The sequence below is a fragment of the Leuciscus leuciscus genome, assembly GCF_965113295.1.
Source record: "Leuciscus leuciscus genome assembly, chromosome: 5".
Lineage (NCBI taxonomy): Eukaryota > Metazoa > Chordata > Actinopteri > Cypriniformes > Leuciscidae > Leuciscus > Leuciscus leuciscus.
In genome coordinates, this window is record NC_138729.1 from 27,278,748 (window position 1) to 27,303,650 (window position 24,903).

At 36.5% G+C, this 24,903-nt stretch overlaps 1 protein-coding gene and 1 long non-coding RNA gene across 3 annotated transcripts in view; both read right to left on the bottom strand.

The window, feature by feature from the left end:
- Positions 1 to 24,903, bottom strand: part of fras1 (Fraser extracellular matrix complex subunit 1) — a 118,854-nt gene that overhangs the window by 91,212 nt on the left and 2,739 nt on the right. The gene's annotated exons all lie outside the window — the stretch shown is intronic.
- Positions 17,605 to 23,191, bottom strand: LOC309498237. Its single transcript, XR_014205888.1, has 3 exons — positions 20,137 to 23,191; positions 19,222 to 20,084; positions 17,605 to 18,066 (listed from the first exon to the last, which is right to left on the bottom strand). It is a non-coding gene; the product is annotated as an uncharacterized lncRNA (long non-coding RNA).

Sequence of the window (24,903 nt, forward strand, 5' to 3'; positions counted from 1 at the left end):
CATGATTTTCTCATTATTTGTACCTTAATACAAACTACAAAAGGTCACTTCACTTCAATGAGCACTTCTGCCCTACACACCTATTGAATTATGAATGCTAAAAACCTTGAAAGATGACAGGGAAAACAACAACACTGCACTCTAGGAAGCTCTTTGGAAGGCTCAGGTAGTGAAAGAGTGATGGTAAATTATTTACAAAAACTGGCTTTGTGGAAAACCTGTTCTTGGGGCGGGATTGGTCAAACAATGTGGGAGATTTGCCATGAAAAAGGGACCACTTTAAGAGTGCTGTTTCCGACACTGAAGAATGCAGGTAGTGTGTTAATGGTTAACAATTATGTGCTGGATGGTTGATCAAACAGATTTATACCAACAGGGGAGTCAGTTCACTCTGGTCAATTATTTTGCTTGCAAATATAAATTTAATCAGAAATATAAATTTAATCTACATGTACTACAATTCAAAATGTTTGTAGGAAAGATTTTTTTTTAATCTTTTTTTTTTTTAAATAAGGTAAGATTGTGAAATATTATTATATTTAAAAAACCTGTTTTCTATTTTACTATATTTTTAAATGTAATTTATTCCTGTGTTGACAAAGCTGTATTTTCAGCATCATTACTCCAGTCTTCAGTGTCACATGATCCTTCAAAATCATGAACCATTTCTTATCAATGTTGAAAACAGTTGTGCTACTTAATATTTTTATGGATACATTTATTTTTCAGGATTCTTTGATTATATTTGAGATATAAATATTTTGTAACATTGTAAATATCTTTACTGTCACTTACTGACCCCAAACTTGAATTATTTTGTATGAATAAACTAAGCTAATTACATAAAAAAAAATGTTGGGGACTCATCAGTGCTGTTAAAAAAGAATTCCAAAGGGATACAAAATGTTGGACCTGCAGAGGTGTGTCATTGCAAAGAAATGACAATGACAAATTCAATTAAAGAAAAAAAAAAAAATTTTTTTAAATAAAATGCCTGACAAAGCTCTCAAATGTTTTTTGTTTTTTTTGCAAGCTATGACAGTGTGCAATGTATTATATATTAATATAAAAATTCTAAAATGAAAACAAAACCCTTAGCAAACACTCTGTTGGGGACCTCTGCTGCCCCTGACTATTGACTAAAATGCCGCCTTAGAATATGGTCTGTGTAAACAGTGGTCTGTCGAGGAACACTGTGAATGGATATCGATTTAGTTCTCATCTGGCATACTGGCCTTTTTGCGAATCAAAACATTTCTTATTTGCACTCAATCAATATTTAACCTGGAACAGGTTGTTGTCACTCAATGCTTTACAGAGCTCAAGCCAAATATAAAAGTCCTAAGTGTTCATGCGCGTAGCGCTGAAACCCTATTGTAATTGTTACATTTTTCCAAGAGCAGCATTCTCCCCTTAAAGTGATCGGGCAGACCAAACCTTAAGACGTAGAGACTTAAAACTTTGAGGGCTGGTAGTACTCGCACCGTCTACAACGTCTCCAAAGCTCGCCCCGATCAGATTCAATCGTCGCCCTGGCTAAATTTGGGGGTATTTTGGATTTAAAAAAAAAATAAAACTTTTGTAAACTAGTCCTAGGTTTTTGGCCCGATCGGAACCAAACCAGCACAGCAAGATTCTCTGGGTTCTGGTTGTTTCGATGTCAAAACGTTCAGAGTGAGAGGAGCCACTTTTCCTAATATAGCTATAACTCGTGAACACAATGAGATATTTTCACCAAACTCAACGCACATAGTAACAGCTCATTTAGTGGTCGTGTGAAAAACAACGTGGCGACCGGCCACTTGGTGGCGCTATAACATGGAAAAAACACAAAAATGTCTATAACTACGAAACCCTAAGTCTGATTGGCTTGGAAATTGACATGCGGTGTCTTCGTCCAAGGTGCCAAGAATGCCTTTGAGGACATTCGCGTATCTTGAAAAACGTGGCCGGTGCAGCCAATGAAGTATGAGCAGCTATAAGACAAGGTTAAAGAAGGCCGATCGGAATGAAACTTGCTGAGCCTGTTTGACTCACGGCACTAGAGACCTGTGAGAAATTCAAAAGAAATCGGCCACCGGGGGGGGCGCCTTTGTGTTTTTTTCATGTGAATAAAGGATTGTATACCGTGCGATTTTTCGCACACGCCCACGGCATTCATACCGCATGGTAGAACTCATTCTGAGCAACTTTGCCTCTAGGACCGCCGCTGTCAATCGAATCGTTCTTTAAATACTGGAGATTATTTCAAAAACCAACTTTGGTGAACTAGTTCTAGGTTTTTGGCTCAACCTCGATAAAACCCCTGCGGCACAATTCTTGGAACTCTAAATAATTATCAAAAAAATGTTTTACTTTGGCCTTTGGATAGCAATAGCTGAGTCATTTAGAAAATAGGCGTGGCCAAGTCTACCCAACAGCTTATCATTCATAGAAGAAAACTTTGCATCATTAGGTGAGCAAATGCAGCACATGATTCTAAAGAAACACACAAACTTTTATGGAGATCGGCCCGATAGGTGGGGTTATAACTGTTAAAAAGGTGTAAAAATTCTGTATTTCTATTGCAAATCCCACGAAAATGGCCCTCTTCCTACCTGATTTGCATAGAACTTCAAGGAATTGGGTGTGCACATGCCATACGTCACATGATTCTAAAGAAGCATGGAGACTTTTATGGACATCAGGCCTAGGTGCCACTTTAACTGTTATAAAGGTGAAAAAAGCCTTTAAAATCCATGTATTTCCTTAGTAAACTGCCTGTATTGGCTGTAAATGGTCTTTTCCATCTATGATCTATAAGTGATTACATGCTTGCTAAATAAAACAATACCTTTTTACGTGTATCCTTAAAGGCCTTAAAGCACTTGAACCCCGATAATCTTATGAATTTTATGTTTCTATATCAATGCCACTAAAATAGCATTTGAGACTTTCACCTTTGCCAAACTAGACTGGAGTTGAAAATAATAATGTTGATACTGCAACCTGTAGCCTATGAATTATCATTGGAACAGTGTACCTGAGGGCAGACCGGCAAGGACTGGGCCATGGGGCGGAAATGAGGATGTATGGATTACAAATTGCTCAGAGCTTTGACAGCTTTAGAGACCAGCAGGAGCCTATCAGAGCAAACAGGCCGACTGTGAGGAAAAAACTGCAGTCAATCACAAAACTCAAGAGGTTTGCAGCTGAGCCAAACCCCACTAAGGGCTGGAGAGCTGGAAACAGATGGATGTCAAATTTGGAGGACAACTGCAATGAGCCAATCTCTGCTCCCTCCAGATTCAATAGAAGGACTGGAAGGGGAGCTAGACATTTAACAAAAAGGGCCTGTACTAAGAGGATTATAAGCATATGTTTGGGATTAAAAAAGGGTACTCCAGGTCATTGGTACAATTCACTTTTTCACTGCTGAAACACAAGTTGTTCCAGGGAACACTAACAAGAATAGATTGTTAATCAGTATTGCTCTTAGAAGCTAAGCCATGATGTATAAAAGATTGCATACTACAACAGAATCTGAGCAACAAAAAGATGTTACAGGCTGTCAGTGTGAACAAGTTTGACTTGATGTCAGTCAAAAACAAAACAACAACAAAACAGCAAAATAAAATAAAATAAAAAGTGAAACGAAACAAAACAAAAACAAAACTATCGCAGAAATGAAGCCAAGAAACAAAATGAAAAATGAAATGAGAAACTAAATGAAAAACGAAACAATAAAATTAAATTAAATTAAATAAAAAAATCCTCACTAATCCCTTTTGGGTGATCCTTTGCAGTTCTGCATCCAGTATTACAATGAGACAAATCTTTGTAGGTGTCACAGTTATGTTCAGTTTGTTTACACGACAATGATTCTACTTAAAAATGAGTTTTCCACGTAGAAACGACACCATTGTCAAAACGATCCCCATTCACACGGATCCGCGAAAAACGACTAAAAATGCTGTATTCTGCTGCCAGGCCTTTAGATGGCAATGAAGCACTATAGATTGAACACGTAATATGCATGTGCATGACGTCATCATTTTCAGAGATTCGCGTTTTTGTTGTTTACACGGAGATAGTTTTCAAAAACTTGCCCTTTGAAACAGGTTTTCAAAAGTTTGCGTTTTCAGGCACCCAAAACGCTGTTGTCGTCTAAATGAACGCCCAAAACACATAAAAGGTTTTACGTTTTCAGTTGAAAACGGTGTCGTGTAAACAGCCCCTTAGTTTTCATGGAAATTCAGTTTGTTTTCATTAGTCACGTCTTCCTTTGTTTGATCTTTCCACCACTCCTTTGTTACCATGGTCACCATCATTATGAGTCTGTTTCAGCTGTGTATCGTTAATTACCTTTAATTGTGTCAGTACTTAAGTTCCTCCTCTTCCTCTGTTTGTTGTCATGTCACTCTTACATTTAGTGCGTTGCTTTCCCTGTTTTTTGGATTCTTATGATTAAAACTTTGTCTGTTTGCGTGCATCCACCCGTGACGGTAGGACTGCACAGTAGTACTGTAATGTTCAACGAGTCCAAACATTGTCATTGAGCTTCGTTATGGCACTGGCCTGTTCTATCACCATATGTGGCAAGCAATTTCTTCTCTCTCGCTCTTTCTGGATGCGAGGAGCTGGAAACTGAGAGTTCAATGAATAAAAGATTATACGCACAGCTTGAGTTTGAAGTCAGTTACCAACACTACCATCTGATAAATTGTAATCATAGCCTAGCATGCCTCAAAACCATGTTGGTCAAAGCTGTTTGCACATTGCTTATTAACTAAACACATGAAATTAAAAGTGATATCTATTGACAAACGTAAACATTTAGTTTTAGCACTTTAGTGCTTCTGCTTCAACATGAGTTCAGTGAATTTTGCTCACCACATTATTAATTGCTTTTTGATCATGACCTGCACATTTCAGAGGCATTCGATTATTTAATTACTATCCACGGCAAGTTAAAACACTGACAACAGTGAAAGTGTACACGGTCAAATGTTTATGAAGAAATACACATTCCCAAGAAAAGTTTTTGAAGGCCATTTTGTACATATAAAACATTTATACAAAAGGCCCCTGAACATGTGCCTCAGAGAAGTTCCATGTAAACTTGGAACTGCTATTTGCCCTGAAAAGCAAGCTTATAACAAATTTCATAAATAACTGAGTAGGTATTTACAGAGAGCTGGTGATTTTTCTGCTACAGTATTCCACAGTAATCAGTTTCCCCCCTCTCACTACACTCCTCCCTGGAGGTTTACAATGATTGTGGCACCTTTTCTTTTAACTTCCTGTGGTGTTTGTGGATGCTGAACATAGACCAACCTGATTGTACGAGCATGGCAGTCTTAATGGGGCAAATGCATTTGCAGTGACACAACAGCTGTGCTCTCAGGTCCTGAAGAATTCAGGTACGCAACTACAATTAAAGATTTCCGTAGGCTGTTCCTGAGTGAGCCATTTTAAATCTGTCCCAACATTCATAGACAGATGGATTATGGAATGAAAAATTAAGAAAACGTTACAGGGTAGCCATTAACCTTTTAATGACTAATTTCATATTTTACTTTGCATACCATCACAAGAACATCAATTCAATGATCTGTGGCATCTTTAAAACTGCTTTCAGAAAAAAAAAGTAATTAGAACATAATTAAAAGTTTGTGAACAAAATTTGTATATATATGATAAATCAGTTTTACATTCTTAAATATGAAACTCAAGCATCAAAAGTTTACATTAAGTATTTGCTGAGAAAGTATATTATTCAGTTCTCAGGAATAATTTATTTAAACCTGAGAATGGAAAATAGCAGGTAAGTAAAGCAAATTTTCCCACACTCTAAATCTTCCCGATTAGAGAGAGGGCCATACAGGGTAATGATGGCCAAAGAACATGCTTGACTGGCACTGAATGCACACTCATTTCCTTCCCATTACAGTGCATTATCCTGCAGGAACAGAGCCTCGTGGACAGAGAAGTGTTTAGTTTCAATCAATTTGTCGGTCTGGAAATGTAAGAATGGACTGACTCAGGTATCTCCTGAATGGTTTATAGCTTACTGCCCAGTTGGTCTCAACGTTTACAAGTCTGAGGGGTAGGTTTAACAATTTAAGATGTTTTCAAAGATGGATTTGAGTCTCCACAGTCTGAGCCGAACGCTATTTCAATCAGTCCTCTCCCCTCCCAGTCTTTAAAAGGTCAGGCCAAAATCAATACCGCCTAACACCCAAACCAAGTGAGCAAAAACGAAAAGAAAAAAAGATGTAGCTGTCACATATTAACGTATTTCCAATTTCCATTCAGTCTGGTGTAATATTGACTTTATTATTATACATTAAAGCACATGCTGAGCTCATGCACTTTTGCAGGAATGATGCTTTACCTACACCCTCCAGATCGCTAAAGCAGGTGTTCTGATATATTTAATTCAGTCCCATCCGAATTTAGTAAACCCTATGATGCTCCTATTACTATCCGGAGATTATTTTAGCATACTGGCTTTGAATGCATCAGAAAAACAGCTGACCCTGGCGCCACGGCAGGAAATAAGTTTCTATTTTAACTTTGTTGAAACTGTATATTGGGTGAAAATAACACAACATCAATATGAATGCTTTCTAAATCCCCAATCCTATACTCCATACATAAGTAATAGAGTACATTTAGTTAGATTACGTTTTATTGTTTTATGTGCATATTGTATATAGTGCATTCCAGAAACACTCATGCCCTTTGAATAACACCAGTGCATGTATAGCATTCCACTCATTGATTGCCAGGTGCCAGCCGACTAATGACTGTAGTGAGGTCGCCATGGATTGGCCTATATTTGAAAGGCAAATATGATACTGCCGGCCAGCTATTTGTGACTCCATAAAGAAAACAGCTAACACTTATATACCTCAGATGCCTTGTACTGTATTCAGGGTCCAGTGCAGCAGTAATACTGCATGCATGCTTCAAACAGCATTTCTAAATAAGAGATTGCGTACATGGAAGAGCTATAAAAAGAGCTTGTACCAAAATACAAGCAGACATTAGAACTTATCAAATTTAAAAATCCCTCTAGGTGTATGTCATTTTATAATCAATAACCCAACAGAGAGAGAGTTTTAAAAAAGAAACTCATCTTAAATATGCTAAGAGTACTATTCTTTCAGGGTGGAAAACTCCGGGATAAAACACGGGACAACAGAGCTGGAGGAGCTGTCGTTCTTGTGTAACACTGAAAGATTAATCAATAACCCAACAGAGAGAGAGTTTTAAAAAAGAAACTCATCTGAAATATGCTAAGAGTACTATTCTTTCAGGGTGGAAAACTCTGGGAGAAAACAAGGGACAACAGAGCTGGAGGAGCTGTCGTTCTTGTGTAACACTGAAAGACAAGTTCCTGTCTACTTTGCCCTGAGCGAAAACCTCAGAGATAGTCAGGTACTTAAGGGAATATGAACTAGGAGCATTAGCAATGCTAAAGATGTAAATAATGGGAATGTGTTGGTGGAGCTGAGCCAAAGGTTACAGTGCACTAACATCCAGTCTGAGTAATACTCACTATCATACTTCTAGCAAACAAACTATTCAAGCAATACCATACTGATTTTCTCTTGCAAATGTCAGGCCATGCCCTCACACAGTGTAGCTCAGTGGGTGAAGGTGAAAATCCATACAGGAGACATTATAGCTTAACTATAGGCAAACGTGCATAGCTTGAAGGAACAACAGCCCACACAAACAAGACAAACTAGGGTTATCTTATTTAAGACTATACAAACGACCTCTCGGGAACATGACATTTCATCTCACTAAACTTAAAAGGGAAAGATCCCCCTCAACTTTATTATGTTGTTTCAAACCTGTATGATTTTCTGTCTTCTATGGAACAGAAGATATCAAAAGCCATTTAGACAGAAGAAATGCATCTGATTGACATGTGTACAGTTTAAGTCCACATGTCATGCTAACAAGAAACTGTGCTTACAATCACAGGTCGAAAGTGGTAGCTCCAACCACACTGAATTAAATGTTGGAAATTATGTCTTGAAAACAACGTATGCTTTGGCAATAGGTGTGATATTCTCATAAAAATAATTATTAATGAATAAATTAGGAATTAATTTAGTCATACATCAAACCCTGAATTGCATCGAATATTTATTGAAAACTGCAGGAGTGAGAACATAATACAATAAACACTAATTAACACTCTTTATGGAAATGATCTACAGTTCACCTATAGGTCAAGACCAGGTTTGAAGTCTGGTAAACAAACATTGGTGAAGGACGGAAGCTGACGATGAGGTTTTTGGTTTAATATGTAAAACTTTTCAATCTAGTCAGGCCTCAAGGGGAGGCTTTGAAGTTTTGTTTGAGATTAAAACATGAGACATGTGCTCTTATTCCTAACAGCTCTATCAAGGAGTCGAGGCTGTTTTCAAAGGCACTTGAACTTGTTACTATATAGATAGAGCCGTACTTTCAAAACGCAGCCTCTCTGAGCCAACCTCCCCAAGCATGGTTCATCAAAGTGCACCTTAATTACTTTGTGTGTACAGTAATTCAAAATAGAGAACATCTGACCTTCCCATGCACTTCTTCCGACTGAGTCCCTAGAGCTAGAAGTAAGCTTTTTAAAACTAGGGAGTTCAAAAAACATAGAAACAGAAAAAGCCCAAGGGTAGAGAACATCAGGAAGTGAAAAGAGGAATGGACAGGCTCCAGTCAATGTCTTTGCTTCTGTGCTTAGTCTGACAAGCAAATCATTCACACAAAGCAGGTCTAACAGCTTCCTCTGAGAGAGACAACACTGAATGTAACACATGCAAGTACATATCTCCCTGACCTGGTGTTCTACAAATAGCTCTGAACAGTTGTACTATAGCTACTACAGTATATTGGGCACAAAGATAAAGACTGAAAGCAGCTATAGACCTCTTCTTTAAAAAAAAGGTTACCAGAAGTGGCTGATGTCATGTTATGTACAGTAGATTAGAAGTAGAAACAATTAGCAGAACTAAAGGACTATTTTGTCATTAAGAGACTTACAGTCTCTAACAAGCTATGTTTCCATTCCAGTTGTTAAAAATCCAACATGGGCTCACTGGAAAAAACGTGCTTCTACATTTTTGCGTACGTACCAATACAATTCACTTTAGTTTCCCGGTGAAATGAACACTAGTAGTGGCACAACTTTTGTTACTTTTCCAACAAATTAGGGCAGATTATCAATTAATAAAGACAAATTTTCATGTGGTTCCTTGAACAAATATGTGACCCTGGATCACAAAACCAGCCTTAAGTCGCACGGGTATATATGTGGCAATAGCCAACAAAACATTGTATGGGTCAAAATTATCTATTTTTCTTTTATGCCAAAAATCATTAGGTATTAAGTAAAGATCATGTTCCATGAAGATATTTTGTAAATTTCCCACCTTAATTATATAAAAAACGTATTTTTGTGAGTGGATGCAGCACAATCGCCAATAGAAATGAACAACTTTAAAGGCGATTTTTTTAATATTTCGATTTTTCTGCACCCTCAGATTCCAGATTTTCAAATAGTTGTATCTCGGCCAAATATTGTCCTATCCTAACAAACCATACATCAATGGAAATATTATGTATTCAGCTTTCAGATGATGTATAAATCTCAATTTAAAAAAAAATACCCATAAGACTGGTTTTGTGGTCCAGGGTCACATATGATATGTCGATCTCAAAACATATTTATCACAGTGCCTGATTTATAAACTATTACATTTTGATATTTGTATTAACATATGACATTAATCACCACAAACACTCAGGTATGAGTTTTGTTAAAAAAAATAAAAAAATAAAAAAAATAAAAACACACACAAGTAATGAGAAATCAAAGATTTGAAGCTAAAATGGCATGGTTGCTTCAGCAAATGTGTTTGCTTTTGTTAACACTATTGGTTAGGTTTATGTGTAGAGTTTAGTGTAGAAAGTACGTTATTTTCAAATGCGATAGAATGAACCATTTAGCGCCCCTCAGACACTTTATTTCCCAACTGCGGCAATCCATACAACTATCATTGTAACAAACATTGCCAGATTCGCATTCATCGTTTCGGATAAAAGTGAACGTGATAAAAGCATGACTCACTGGACATTTCATTATGAAAATGTTGTGAAATGTGCAAGAAGCAATATAACATAATTTTGCAGAAATGTCCCCACAGGCATGTTTAATAATGAGCTTAGGTTATAAAAATCACAATATCATTGAAATAATTTGCAAAATAAAATAAAATAGCGTTTCCATCCTGTGAGAACAAAATCAACATTTCTGGGGAAACTGGTCCAGAATAGAAAAGGAAATTGAAGTTTTAACCATTGAGGAAGCTACTGTGTCTCTTTTTTTAAATGTATTCTTACCAAATACAAATTTAATCCACCTCATGTGAGAGGGCATGTTTTTATGTGCAGGTTTAAAGAGAGTTGAAGTAAAAAAAAAAGAGAAAAAAAAGAAAGGCAGTGAAGCATAGCGCCAAGTGTCAGCCCTAGCGCTGGTGCTACCTAGCATGTGTTGCACGTTGGACAAGTCTCTGGACACACATTGGATAAGTGGCTGCCCTCCAGAGAACTCCAGGCATCTTACCCAGACCAGGCACACAAAAGAGCACAGCAATCCACTGGCAACACATCAAAGCACAGCACTGTAGTTAGAAAAAAATCCTGCTAGAGTTTTTGTATACGATTTGGGAAGTTTTAGCACTGTGACCAAATACAGTGGACTACAAGCATTCTACTTGAGAAATGGGTCTCACAACGAGAAGCGTTGGGCCCAAAAACTATAACTTGTGAACCCTTGAGTCAAGTAGATTTTAAATGTAACTTTCAAAAACTCCATATTTACCCAGGGAACAAAAAGTCAAAACTGCTTTTCTTTTCAGAGAAAATACATGGTGATCACTAGCTAGAGAAAAAATATGTATTTTATGTTAAGTCCCATCAGCAGTTTTTTTCCCCATCTCACTAAGACAACAAGGATTACCACCAGAGCTCCCTGAAATATATTTTATTTTAAAATAAAATAAAAAGATGCATGATACTACAGCTCTTTATTACCTTAATTAGTTGTTCCATGTTTTCACAAACACTTGCATGAAATGTTACAGTTGCTATCTAAACTTAAGTTTAAAAAAGGTATAGTTCTACCAGAGCCAAACATTGTGAAAGCCTATGTCACTCTGAGAATGTGTATTTTGTGATGAACAACAGGAAGGAGATCTATAAAACAAAGCAGTTGATTCTGAATATCCATCTCCTTTGTATGATGACTTTTTATATATTGTTGTGATGAATGTGTAAGAGAAGTATGTGCAATTGCTAAAAATCAATCTTTATAGTAAGACAAACTGCTTGAATCTATATAGGACAAGCATCATGCAATTGAATGAAATAGCGCTTGGAAACACTATTCATCAGGGAGCCATTCAGAGCATGGCACCTTCTCAAAGCAACTAATAAAATCAAAGCCAAGTCAAAAATATGGACAGAGCCAATGGTAGACCAAAATCTAGAATTTTTTTCCTCACAGTAAGTCCTGGAGATCATAAATTGGTTTTATGGACAGACTTTGAGGACAGAAGTAATGGGTCTCTGGCATACGTGCCTGGCTAACACATCTGAGAATGCCCTAACTCTTTGAACCTCGGCGAAAGGGAAGAAAAGCACAAATCTTTGGAAGACAAGCAGGGTGGATTGTGAGGATGATGAAGGCACAGGTTTTGGATCAAGGTCAGCTCCTTTAGAACACAGTGAAGGGTTTCTAACAATGAACGCATTCATGGTGACCAGTCGACTCAATGTAGCAGGATTTCGCACATAACTCAGCCTTGCCATCTCATTGTGGGGTGCATAGTAAGTTTATGGTGACAAAAGCCTTTCCCTCTTTCTGCCCCCTGGGACCCCCATCTCTGGCACTCACATCCCTATTTAAATAATCTGAATGGAAGCAACAAAAAGTGCCCTGGTTCACCACATTTGGCTAATTTGGAGGATCCACTCTTGTTGTTGTGATTCTTTGAAAGATAAGAACATGGCACTTGTAGCAATAATGGAATTTGGTATGCCATGACAACTCATAAGTGCTGCAAGGTCTTATTAAAAAAGGTAATGCACATTACAAGTTTAAAGTTTAGGTCATTTTAAATATGCTCCAAACGCAGAATGAACATTTAAAGTTTTTTGGCCTGGTTTCACAAACAGGGCTTAGATTAAGCCAGGATTAGGCCTTAGTTTAATTATGACATTTAAGTAGCTTTTATAAATATGCCTAAGAAAAAAACATTACTGTGTGCATCTTGAGACAAAACAATGGCAATTACATATTTTAAGATCCGTCAGTGCAAGTTGTTCTCAGTTAAAACAGCACAAACATGCATTTTAGTCTGGGACTAAGCTTAAACCTCATCTGTGAAACCGGGATTGTGATTCTAATAGGTACAAATAATGATTCATTCTATATAATGTAAATAGCTAATATACTGTACCTATATGTGTGTGTGTGTGTGTGTGGGGGGGGGGGGGGGGGGGTGTTGGGGGGGGGGGGGGTGTTAGATGTTTACACATTTGTCATACTGTGATTCACTGTTTTGCTCTGTTTGATCCATGTGGGAGTTTTTTTTTTGGGAGAACAATATAGGCTACATTTTCTGTGAACTGCTTGTTCAAGTTACACCACACCTCATCAGAGTAACAGAACTGGTACAAGACAATGTGCTGACCGGGACCTGACCCCTGAAAAGCAAAGGATGTGAAAAGATACTGTTGTATTTGAGTCTTACAACCTCTTTCATCTCCTCTGTCCTGAGGTACCAGCCTGGTATTGCACACATTTAAAGTACCATTTCATGTTCATCACAAAACATCTCAACAAAAAGAATGTGCTGGCAAAGTAATACGCAGTGATATGCTACACTTTCTCCAGATGGGACACTAAACAGATGTTTTTCTGTGATTCTTGCATACAGGCTGAAATAGAGGGCTGATGGAATCTCTCAACCCCCCTTCTCATTGTTTAGTTGGGGAAAAAAAACACTGGTTACCAAACATTGTGTCTTGTCTTTCTCCTGGGGGGCCAAAAAGACAAGGCTTTTGTATATGGCTTAGCTTGAATGCATCTAGTGCTCATTATATGGCTTTGTCATGGCATGACTCTAGGGCAGGGGTGGAATTGTTAAACCTGTCTGATTGTTAAACCTTGACTGAGCTCCTGATTGACCATGACTCCCATCATGTCATGGTGGTATTTGTGTGGATATTCATAAAGAAATAAAACATAAGAAAGAGATACAATATACAATATCCCATGAAATGCCAATTATTTGAATGCTAAAACTTTCTTAGTTGCCTTTGTTGCCAATAATTGAATCCTAAAATGAAGAGAAACAAAATTCCCTTTTAGTTTAAAGTTTTTTATTTTATCTAATTTCACAAGTAGGTGGTCACTTCTCAAAACTCTTGGTACAAAACATCAGACTAGACAGTTGTGCCACAGCTAGTTAAAACCTGTTATTGAGTTTTCATTAGGACTGTACAGTACGTTTACTGTCATATAACCATAGTTTAAAAAAACATGATAACTGTGACCTGTTATGAGAACATTCGGTCTTATTACAAAAAAAAAAAAAAGATTTTCTTGCAATTTACAAATTGTAGTATTATTTCAACCTCAAACAATGCTAGATATATTTTCTAGGGCTGTGAAATGATTAATCATGATTAATCACATCCAAAATAAAAGTTTGTGTTTACATAATATATGTGTGTGTACTGTGCATAATTATTTTGTATATATATACACACACATGCATGTATATATTTAAGAAAAAAAATTATATTTATATATAAAATATTTATATTTATTTATAATACAAATTATATACAGTATATATATATATATATATATATATATATATATATTAACATACCAAAAACTGTTTTTGAATATGTGTTTGGAGATGTGTTGACAATTTACAACAACTTAAAATAGTACCAAAGCTATTGAAAGAAACTAGCTCATAATTTTTCTAATAAAAGAGAGATAAAAAAGCAAATTGAAGTGAACATTTTGCAGAGACAGCCCTCCTGGAACAACTTGTGGTTACATGTCTTGCTCAAAGACGCAGTACTGATGTTAGTAGATGTAACTTTCTGATTTATAAGTTACTCCATAACCTGATCCACTGTTTCTATCAATGTCATTTCATAAGAGTACAGAACCACTTTACCTTTTGACTCTAAGATTCTATATAATATATCAATCCAAACCATAAACAACGCAGGAAAACAAGTGAATACTGCATAATTTGTGGATTTAGGTTGAGTACATATTTAGCATGGCAGCTAGTGGACATCTTATCTGTTAAAGTATTATGATCTATTTAAACAAGTGTCAGTCAATGCAGTAAAACACTTGTATTCCAGAGGGAGTGTGCTCAATAAAACGTGCCCCTTGACTGCTTACACCTGTCCACCTCCTGACCCATTCCTGAATGACTGGAAAAACAGCAACACGGCCACTTAAAGGTCAATCTTCTATTCTCTGGGTAACGTGTGTTTTGCTTCACAGATCTCAAGATCACATTATTCATTTTTCAATGTTAAAATCTCATATCCCAGCCTAATATACAGAGATAACTTAGCCTAAGTGATTTGTTGGTCGATTCCCCCCCAAAACACTGAGTCAGAAACGTCTGTTTAATACAATTAACCATAAAATGCAAATGTTATTTTTAGCCCCATTCATCTTCTAGGGAAATCTGTGTCTTTTAAGACACACATATACATTTTAGGGTTTAAAAAGAATGAAAACTTTTTTACTTTCGACATTTAAAGCCAACACCAGGGTGCTTCTATACGGCAAACCTCCAATGTGATCCGTGCAGTAATGTGGTTAAGCATGGTTAATGGCAGAGACTCTGTGATCCTCACACATAATGTAGGATGAAGTAGAAGTGGGTGAAAGCTCTGCTCTCTCATTATCACTCCCTTTCCATGAAACAGTTGTAAAGAAACACTGGGTACCAAAAGCTAAATCTTACCTCAGGGGGGACAAAAAGAGGAGGCTTTTGTATATGGCTTATCTTGAGTGCCTCTGGTACTCATTAATATGGCTTTGTTTTGGTATGACTTAAGGGCAGGGAGTGGAACGTCTGTCAGGTTGTTAAAACCAATTTAGGCTCTGAACTACTGCTTGACCATGAATGGTGAATGTTTCTTATGTGGATACCCTAAAAGGGACATTGAATAAGACATCTCTATGACATTGAGGTAAAGTTAAACAAATTCGCATTGAAATGAAATGTGTCAGTTTTCTTGCCCCACTGCTGTTGAATCTACAGCACCACAGCAATATAAAGCATTATAATTAACAATAATAAGTTGTGAATGAACTGCAAGTTATGTCCATTTCAAAAAGAAGAAAGTTTTGTGTGTCTACGCACTACCGTTCACAAATCAAAGGGTGGTAAGATTTTTTATATTTTTAACTCTTTCCCCGCCAGCACCAGCATTTTTAATAATTTGCACAAAATGTTCATGGCCCCTAGAATATTTTGTTGCATGAATATCTGAACATACAATGTATCATAAGAAAGAACAGAGAACAAAAACATTTTATTTTAGTTTCATGCATTCTATTTTTATCAATATTTGTAAAGTTCCATAAAAAAAGCAACATTTTGAACAATAAGTTAAGAAAATTGTGTATTTGTCAAATAATTTTTTCGGATCAGATTCAGAACTATGATAAAAAAATGGGTCGAGTAGATTGAGTCCATTAAAACCGACAAAGTTTGCACAGTTGTTACCTCTTCGTGGGTTTGACAATTCATTTTGTTAGGCAGTTTTGATTTATGTTTAATGTTCACATAGCTTACATGTGCATAATGCTTCTTTTGCTTGTTTCTGCTGCTTCTTCTTCACTTGTTTTTGGATCTGGAATTTCTGTACTATTTCAGAAGATGAGTAATAGCGGCCCCTATAGTATAAAAGTGAAAACAATGGCGGGGAAAGAGTTAAAAGAAGTCAAGGCTGCATTTATTTTATACAAAATACAGTATAAACTGTAATATTGTAAAATATTATATAAAACTGTTTTCTATTTTAAAATATTTTTAAATGTAGTTTATTCCTGGGATAGCAAAGCTGAATTTCAGCAACCATACTCCAGTCAAGCTTAAAGGTATAGCGGAGGATGTTTTACTTCCTGGTGGGTAACCTATACTATTGGTCCTCCTAATTGTCAATCATTCTGGTGAATCAATCAAACTTTTCAAAAAGTGGAGAGGGCGGGTCTTATCTAAAATTTGGAAAGATCCTCCGCTATACCTTTAAAATAGCATTATTTATTTGAAATCAAAATCTACTGTAACATTATAAATGTCTTTGTCACTTTTGATCAATTTACGCTTTTCTTGATGTATCAATCAGAATGAACAATTTCTTTAAAAAAAGAAAGAAAAAGAAAATTTACTGACCCCAAACTTATGCATGTATGACATGACTCACTAAGCTGCTCCATGAAAGTATTTGAAAGGAATGACACACCTAGATCACACCTGGATCAAGATTATCAAAGTGAACGTGTTGTCAAACTTACCCAGGAGAAAAGAGCACAGTAGTTATTCACGGCTCTGTCAAGCCAGAGAGAAAGAGAGAAAGCTTGAATGCTTTCACTGCATTGATCATTTCAGCAACATTTTAATTCAAACACCTCTTTTGCACAGAGAAACCAAGTATATCAAAGTAAAACTTCTAACCAAGTTTCCCCAACCATTATCCCTAAGATAAGATTTGAACTACTCTATGAAGCCCTAAAGCAGGTAAAGGAATGGAAATACAAATCTTCAATAAATTAATTACATTTACCATAAACGTTATCAGCTTCCCTTTACTGCGTTGATCGTACAGAACTGTAATTTTCGCCCATAGCCTGTAAAATGACAAAACAGTCAAAGCTAATGACAGATCAGCACTTCCCTCTGAAAATACCTTGAAGGATTTCCCTCCCCTTCCGTACCTCTCTTTTTTCACAATCTTTCCGCTGCAAATTACAGTTTTCCCCATTAAGAGGCAAAGCAGACTCTATCCAGGTGTTTTGCACTGCTTACAATAACTGTCATGGCACCTGAACAGAGAGAGGCTAAGTGTAGTGTTCGTTTGATGTTAATACGGATGACAGGAGAGGAAAAGAGGAAAAGACAGGTGGTGAGGCAAAGACAGCCGTTGGATAACCACAGGGAACGCAAAGAAATTGAGCATTAGCTGTCTCTCAGTGCTGTCTATCTGTAAATCATTCCATAGTACAGAGACTGGCCATTATTAGCCAACCCTCGTCCGGGGAGTAAAGACAGGCGACACAAAGAACAAGAGCATTCCTTTCAACGCAGAGACATCGTGAGAGAACTGTGCCAAAGAGAAAGAGAATATCAAAGGAAAGAGAATGAATCTTCCATTATAGTCAGTGGCAGTGGGTTGCCTGAACTAGACAACTCTTCAGCCTTAAAGAAATCTTTTATGATTATGATTACATTACAGACCTTGACGTTCACCTTGGTGGAAAACAGTCAAGCAATTTGTCCAGGCTGGCCACTTGTGATCTGATCACCTGATACATAAATACCAGGTGTAAACAATTCCAACTTGTCTAACTTTTTTTGCTCCATTAGAAATGTGAAAATGTGGAAGAGAAAACACAGTTCCAGTGGGTTTGGCTGTTGAACTGAGCTTGCAGGTGATGAGCTTTGAACTGATGAGATTAATTATGTCTGTGGATCCCTGTGTGTGGAGGCAGGGCGGTGAACAATCAGAGGGGTTTGTTTACTTTGCCTGACTGCTACAAATGTAAGCACACTTTGCTGACTCGGTTCCGCATAAGAAAGAGGGTGGAGGCCGTCTGCTATTTGCAGCTGACAAGATAAAGAATGCCAGTGTCTAAAGGGAAGGCAAAAAGCACGACCCCGAGCACATGTAATTACCTTCTATTAATATACCCACAGGTTTGTTTGTAGGCATCTAGGCACGACTGAGAAGCAGGGGCTTCAGGGATTAACCCTCTGATGGTTTACGGGGTCTTTTTGACCCCAAATGACTTTTGCTCAAATTAAAAAAAATGTTCCCTTTGTCCAAATGGTATGAAACCTTCTACGGCTCTTCACACTTTCTAGATCTACAAAAAAAAAATTAAATTGGAATGATATCTGTTTTTATGTTAGCGTGACAAAAATTGTGACACTCGTGGTCTTCGGGGTCTCTGGAGACCCCGCAATCAAAATATACAAAATTCATCATCAAAATCAGAAACAACGCAGAACACATCGACAGAAATGGCACAAATAAAGTGGCACACTTCCACCAATGCAAAAAACATCCACAATGCTAAATTATTTTGCTCACAACACGCGCACACACACACACACACACACACACACACATATAGAGGAATACATTTTTGAGACTATAAAAACTGTTCTCTTATCATTTGTCAAATAAAATCATCCAAAATGCAGTACCACCACAAAAATAAATTGGTGACACTGACACATTGAAAATGTGCACACTCACACACACACGCACACACACAGGAACATTTATAGGGCTATAATTTGTCAAAATTATGGGGGGGGGGGGGGGGGGGGGTGGGTTCAGTACAAAAAAATGCTAAACTTTGACAAAAATATTTTATTTTTGTTATAATTGTGATTTTATAATATTTAGATATGAATCCAACTGAATCCAACTTGTGAAAAGATATCTTTCAGGTAGTCAAATAGCAAATAGCATATAGTGGAGCTCTATGGCCATCTAGTGGTTAAAGTGATATTTTTTTAATTTTAAAACTGCATTTTCCAAAAAATGGGCATAAATGTTACATTAAACCATTTAAAATGATCCATGTTATCCCCATGAATGAAAGTTAGAAATCTGGGTCTTTTATAAAGTGAATTTTACATCATATGCTGTTTTTTTTGTAAAAAGCTTATTTAAATAAATATTTATTTATTTATTTATAGAAATTTAAAAGATATCATAAATTCTCCAAAAACTGTACAAATGTTGAGTAAAAACATTAACAAACAGAATAAAATTACATTTGTAAAAAAAAAAAAACTATTATCTTGTTACAAAATTAAATGTTATTGTCTGGGGTCTCTGGAGACCCCAAAAAACACGAGTGTAGACATAAATATAGACCATCAGAGGGTTAATGAGCAAACCGCTGCTAAAAAGACCCTCTGACTTCAACCCGAGCGAGGCACAACTAGTTCAACTGAGGACAAGCTTTGATCTTAGTTCTTTTTTTTCCCCAGACAGATAGTGTAGCTGAGCATTTAATATCCTAAACTTTGAAAAGTTTAATGGTAAAAGAAAACTGGTGGAATCTTCATATAAAATGTGGATATTAAATACCCCCATACAATTAACTAGTAAGTGAGCCAAAGGCAGTTTACAAATCCACAACAAAGAGAATGATACTGGTTAATTCCCTAATGAGTTCAACTCGTTTTTCTGCTACAGTCAGTCACACATTACACACTTCCTGTCGAGGTTTGACCCTCACACTATAGTGTTGCTTACGAAAAGGTCCATGGTGTAAAGGTCAATAACCTTAGCCATCACTTAACCCGCCTACTCCATTGTGTTGATATGAACCCCCCACGTCTCTTTAATTCTCATCCAACTCTTAAAAAAAAAAAACCCTGGGAGTCTTTTTGATGGGGGAGGAGGTCTAACGGTTCCTTATGAGATAAAATGTGGAAATTAAAATGTATAAATATAGATTTAAAAACAAAGTGAAATATACTCAACCGTTCAAAGGTTTGGAGTACGTTTATTTTTTAAAGAAATGTATACTTTTATTCTGCAATATCATGGTTTCAACAAAAATATTAAGCAGCATGTTATAGATGTAATATGTAATAATGTTTCTTGAGCTCCAAATCAGCATATTATAATGATTTCTGAAGGATTGAGTGAGAAATGGCTGCTAAAAAATGTAGCTTTTCCATTACAGGAAGAAATTGCATTTTAAAATATTTTAAAAGGGAAAACAGCTACTTTAAATTGTACAAATCTTTCATAATATTACTGTTTTACTGTAAATAAAACAAAGAAAAAGCATAAGAACTTGTGAATGGTAGTATAAATTAATAATTGCGAATGCAAGACAACTCGACAACACAATTTCATAAAAAGCTTCTCACAAAATGACCAAAATGCCCACTCCATTATATAACAGAAAGGACAAACTAACAAGTAAACATTGACAATGAATGAACCCTTTTAAAATGCCTCAGATGCTTAAGACAATGTCACAAGTACAGCAATCAATCTAAAAGCTCAAAAGAATTGAACACATTTCTCATCTCTCAAGTATCAGCAGCACTTCGTAAAAGCCAATAAACCACCTTATCAGACCAGCAAAGAAATATATTATTACAGTATACACACACACACACACACACACACAATGCAACTCATAATACATATACACAATTATGCATCCGCTCAATGTTTTTACCACAACAAACTTCAAAGACCATGTGAATGATACTAAATGGTGTAAATGATTGACTCTGAAATGTTTTATCTTTTGATTGCAGTGCATATGTTATCCGTACTTATATTTAAAGACCAATCCCGCTATTAAAGGAGTTAAAGTTGAATTATTGAGCATTGAAAGAGTCTGTTGTGTGTTTGCTTTCTAATTCCCCACCATTTAAAATGGGACCTGATGATAAGGGGCCATTCATGAGGTGGATTAATATTTCCACAACAGACACAAGAGTTTCCACTCAACACTCTGAAAAGAAGCTTTGTAATAAAATTCCAAGACACAATCAAGATAAGAATCTCGCACCTTCATTTTTATCACAAATCACGGCTAAATTACTCTCATAAATGCCAGCCTGGATTGAAATGATGCTGATTATAAGCTATTCATTTTGTTGCATGAACCTGCCAGGGGCTTGCCTCAAGTTAAGTTCATTATCAAACGCTGCTAAAGAACGTGGAATTGGAAGATAGTTTCATTGGCTGAGGCTTGATGTTAGATCCCCTCTTATCAGTTGGGACTTTTGCCAAGACCTGTAGATTTGATGTGTGAAGATCTCTTTGTACCAGCATAACAAGTGCAAACTCAGTCCCGACGTCTTGTGCGGCAGGCCACACGGTGGAAGCTTTGTTTTGCCACTGAACAGGAGAACATGAGCAAAAACCAAAATTAGGCACTTGAGGGTGGAGAAGGCTGGAGCCTGTCTGGCTGTCTTTCCCCAGGCTACCATCTTTCCGCACCTCAGTCGTTTCACCTCCGCTTGTCTCCATGGAATTCACAGAGGGAGTCATGTATTTAAAAACACAACAGAAACAATAGCAAGATGAAGTCACAGATGTGCAGACAACCACACAGAGATGCTGAATAACCTCTGACGTGAGATTTTCCAAAAAGTTTCTCATCAAGACTTTATGAGTCTTTCACCCTCAAATTGACCTTTGAAATTTGCCCTGTCAGTTCATCTTGCACTACAGTATTCCTCCATTTCTGAAACCTCCAGCTTTTGGTGGATCAGCATGGGATGAAATTGTAGTGCATGAAGTGTTGAATCCAAATGTCAAATTGAATCAAGTCTGAACATGTATTATTCTTACTGCCAGAGACTGCACTTAAGGGAGAGCGACGGGTAGCCGAACTCAAGAGTTATCTTCTGGAGTTCATTGCAAGAACTTTCTCATGACATCTCACAGTATGCTGAACTCCCAGCTAGAGTAAAATTTTTTTTTACCACAGAAGCCTTAGGTAAAAATGAGCTAATTTGACAAAAACATCCATCCATCCATATCTATATCCATATACATTCAAACTTCAAGGCTTCTAAACAATTTTCTAAACTTTTAAGCCTCTGTCAGGCCAACATTCAATGTTTTTTTGTTTTGTTTTTTTTAACCTAAAAGCCTTTGTACTGAATTTCAATTCACTTACATTCTTCTTCCTTACATTCCAATCTGAATTGCATTTCTATATCCTATACCTCAATTGAAATTCAACTTAAATTCAGGAATTTAAAAAGCAATCTTAGTTCAATTCTGAATAGAACTCACCCTTCAACCTTCATCTCTCCTATCTGGCAAATAATTCACTCAAAAATGAAACGTTTGTCATCATTCACTCACCATCAATCTGTTACAGACACATATGAATGTCTTTCCTCTGTGGAACATGAAAGAAGTTTTTTTTTATATATACAATGGTAGTCAATGGTCACCAAAACTGTTTGGTTACCAACATTCTTCAAAATATCTTCATTTGTAAGATTCGCAGAGGAAGGAAAGTCATGCAAGTTTGCAATAACGTCTGTTTGGCCATCATGGCCATGAGTAAGGTAAAATGTGCCTCCGTTTAACTTTTTAGGTGGCGAGAGAGAGATTGCTTGGAGAAAATGTTCTTGACCACATTTGTAACATAAACATTAGACAAAAGTTAGTTGTTCCTGTGAGGTCATGTTTAAGAATGCACACTATACCAATCTGTCCACAGCAATAGACAAGATGCAAACACGCTTCAACTAAGAGCTGTAAGATAATCACTTGGAATGAACTGAGGAACAAAAGGCGATGACCTTCAGACAAACAACTCAGAAAAGGCACCATCAAGCAAGAACTAGCTGTTTGCAGAGGTTTTAGACAGTTCAGGCAGTCTGGCGTGCTTCTCTACTAGTCAAGCAGGGTGTTTGCTTTAAGCAAGTATATGTGCATGCTTGAAGAACAAGAACTGTGCTCTGAGATATTCCTGGATCCAGAAATTTAAAGACTGCTAAGCCACTTTTTAAAAACTCCCTCTGTGCTCTGTAGCCAAATGGTTTGTCATATTGCTGTTTAGCTTGATAAGTGGGACAAAATTGTATGTGTTTAATGGGCCAGAAAGGGGATTAAAGCCAGTTTGTTACCTAAAGGCCTGCTGGATTACCCACAAAAGCCATGTGAAGTTATCCACAACAGGAAACCCATGGAACTAACTTATTAATATAGCATGAATAAAATCAGGCCCTGCCTACTACAAATGATATACCGCCCTATTTGTGTGACAAAATAAAATCCAACAGTGAGTAAAAAGGTTTGTGACTGCTACCAACAGAGAAGATCAGTTCTATGAATACTTGTCATCTTCATGTTTAAGTCTGCAGGATTAGGGTTCAACTTCAGATTTAGTTGCATTGAGACATAATGAAACAGGTCAAGTATTAAGTGACCTGTATCGTTAAAACAGATTCTATGTAAAAATCAGAAAAACACAATAATGAGGCTTAAAATGGGGAGAACCTCCATGAGCCTTGAGGTCATGAAGCCTAGGGCTTTATCCTCTGAAAAATATGGCTACCACACTAAAAAACATCATGGGTGGCATGGGTGAATGGGACACTTTCTATTTAATAACACAGCACAATCGTATTTACATTGCATGTGATCTATTTGTAGGTACAATTGCAAAATAAACCCCCAAAACAAGATATAAGGAGAAATGGTTCAAATCTTATTTACAAGACAGTAAGTAGTTAATTTCCAAATTCCTCAATCCCAAATAATCTTCAAATATTTTACTCCAATTAATTCCTATTTGATTTCCAAGCAAATTATAGATATATTTTAATGAACTAAATACTTTATTTTAAACCAATCAAATAGCCAAAATCTGTCATTCTGTGTTTAGACAGTTGAATTCTTGAGTTGCCCTACATTTCGATTGCTTGGAGGCGGACTACTTGCAACGCAAGGAATTTGTGCTCCAGGGCACAAGTGATATGTTTAGATGTGGTGATGTACCTTATTTCAGAATGTGCTGCTGAATAGAAAGGGTGAGAGCTATTGCACTGGGTCTCATTCATCTTTATACTGTATTCATTGCAAGGACTCTTCACAGCAAAAATGCACAAAACTGCGGTTTTCTGCCATTGTTTGCTAAAACGAAATTAACACTCCTTAGAAGTCTGCATCTGTCATTTCACCTACTGTTTTATTGAATACTCTCCGCTTTTGAAGGCTGAAGTAGCAGAGTTAAAAATAATGATAGAAAAACTTTAGACCAACTGCCAAATAACTCTCAACAGGCTCTTCAGATTACATATACATGCTCACCTTCATGGCACTGCTACACACAACAACTGGTTAGTTTCTGACACCATAAAAAATGAGAAAAAATTAATATACACTACCATTCAAAAGTTTGGAGTCGGTCATTATTTTTTTATTTTTTTTATTATCTTATGCACCATTTATTTGATCAAAAATACAGTAAAAACACAAATAATGTGAAATATTATTATCCTTTAAAATAATTTTCTATTTTAATACATTTTAAAATGTAATTTACTCCTGTGATGGCAAAGCTGAATTTTCAGCATCATTACTCCTGTCTTCAGTGTCACATGATCCTTCAGAAATAATTCTAATATGATTATTTGGTGCTCAGAAAACATTGATTATTATTATTATCAATGTTGAAAACAGTTGTGTTGCTTACTTGTGGAAGCCATTATACCTTTTTTAGCATTCTTTTATGAATAAGAGAGTTCAAAGGAACAGCATTTATTTGAAATAAAGATATCTTTTTATAAATGTCTTAACATTGACTTTTGATCCATTTAAAGCAACCTTGCAGAATAAAAGTATTTGCCTTCAAACAAAACTTTTACTGACCCCAAACCTTTAAAAGGTAGTGTGTACCTTTACTTTCCATCGCTATCATCAAACAAAGGGTTAAAAAGCTGACACAAAACACATAATTAGCTGAATTGAAGAAAGCTATACAAGTATACAGAATTAAATATTGTATTATTTCTAATACAACAAGAAACGAAATAAACCGAAAAGACCAATTAGCTA